We start from the raw sequence: 2,019 nt of genomic DNA on the forward strand, positions 1-2,019 counted from the left end.
TCCCGGGTTCAAGCCATTCTCCTGCCTCAACCTCCCCAGTAGCTGAGATTACAGGCGCGCGTCACCACGCCCGGCTAATTTTTGTATTTTTAGTTGAGACGAGAGCTCACCATCTTGGCCAGGCTGGTCTCGAACTCCGGCCTCCCAAAGTGCTGGGATTACAGGCGTGAGCCACCGCATACAGCCTAAGGGACTGTTTTCTGACCGACAGACCCAGACGACCTCACTCAGCACCCGACAACCAACACAAACACACTAGGGTGCGTGCCGGACCCCAAGAAAATACTCCTCAGGGGACTGCAGCCTCGTTATTGCTCGTGACCAATCGGAGTCCCGCAGGCGCCATTTCCCCGCCCCTTGGTTCGGTCGAGCCACTTCGTTGGCGGCTCAGGCAGCAGTAACGTATCGCGCTTGCTCAGTAGCCAATAAGAAACATGCCGGCCCCCTCGGCCCCCGGGGACCTCCTATACCGGCCGACCTATCTATGCCCAGCCCGAAGCAGCATCCTCCGGATCCTTCGGGTTCTTTCGGAAGTTTCCCTCCAGGGTAAAAAGTCGCGTTCGCTCTCCCAGCAACACATTTTTCTGCCCGACTCTCGCGCGTGCGCACTGACACGCTTAGGACGGCCCTGAAATGAAAACATCTTGAGAGAGGAGGAGGGACCCTAAGCCGCTGCCTGACCGGTCACTGGGGATACCTACACAACCCGAGGTGGCCGCTGCCGGAAGCGGTCCCCAAAACAGGAATTGCAGGACCAAAAGATATGGTGAGGTCCCACCGAGATTTGAACTCGGATCGCTGGATTCAAAGTCCAGAGTGCTAACCATTACACCATGGGACCTGCTGGCTGCTTTAGACGGCCACGAGTCTCCTCAAGCCAGGAGAGCTCTGGGCGGTCTTTCCAGAGAGGCGGCCGTGTCCGCGTTTGCCAGACTGGGCCCTGGGCCGGGGACCCACGGGCTGCGCGGCGAGGGCTTCTGCGTCCTTCGCTTTTCAGGCGTTTCTGGTCCCGGGGTTATCCTGTCTTCCTGCGCTCCTCCAGGGGCTGGGAGGTCGGAAAGGCAGCAGGCTGGCAGGGTTGGCTATGTGGGGCCGGAATGGGTCCGGGGAAAGCCTGCTCCAACCCCAGTTCCAGCGCAGGAGGCGCGGCGCACGGAGCCTGGGTTGTTTGTTTATTTACGTTAGGGGGGTTTTTTAGAGGTGTTTTGGCCAAGCGGGAAGGGAAGCGGACTGGCAAGTGGGGGACAACGGTTCAAACCTCAGGCGCCCCAGGAACGGGGGAACGGAGACTTTGAAATTGCGCCGGCAGCCTGACCGCGTCGGTGCGAGTCCTACTGTTTCACGTGGCTAGAGCTCTCAAGGAAAACCGTTCCAAAGTTTCGCCTCCACTTGCTTGTATGCCTAATTAAAAACCACCAGGTGGGACTGCTGAGATAACACCCAGATACCCTTCCTTGCTGGGCGATTATCCTTAACTTTAGGATTAAATCAGATCGGTGAAAAAGACATTCCCCTCTGGGCTCTCTCCCACATTTTAGTGAATGTCTATGTAAACGGATGTTTCTGCAGGTCAATCTGGCTACATCTAATTTTTACACGCCGTATGACTCAGCAGTTTCACCTTTGAGACTAACCTACGGAAACACCAAGGCAAGTGCCAAGACATATGTTCCAGGATGTTCTCAGCTGTGTTATTTATAATAGTAAAAAACAAAATAAATGTCCAAGTGAAAATTGGTTAATAACAATATCTACCCAATAAATATTGTGCAAGAATTTAGGGAATAACTTATTGTAATGATATAAAAAGATATACAGGCCCAAACAAAACTACTTGCCAATTATGCATAAAAATAATAAAATCGACTTACCAAGTAGTATGTATACATACCAATTTGTATAACAATATAATAACAGGTAAAATCTACTTACCAATTTGTATGTATAATAGTGTTGTACCAATTAGTGTGTATAATAATATAGTATATATTAATTATATAACAATTATATAAAAATAAA

General features: G+C 51.1%; 1 non-coding gene across 1 annotated transcript; it reads right to left on the reverse strand.

The window, feature by feature from the left end:
* Positions 1-769: 769 nt before the first annotated feature.
* Positions 770-841, reverse strand: TRNAQ-UUG. Its single transcript has one exon. It is a non-coding gene; the product is annotated as a tRNA-Gln (tRNA).
* Between the last annotated feature and the right edge of the window lie 1,178 nt (positions 842-2,019).

This window comes from Mandrillus leucophaeus, unplaced genomic scaffold (genome assembly GCF_000951045.1).
Source record: "Mandrillus leucophaeus isolate KB7577 unplaced genomic scaffold, Mleu.le_1.0 Scaffold59, whole genome shotgun sequence".
Classification (NCBI taxonomy): Eukaryota; Metazoa; Chordata; class Mammalia; order Primates; family Cercopithecidae; genus Mandrillus; species Mandrillus leucophaeus.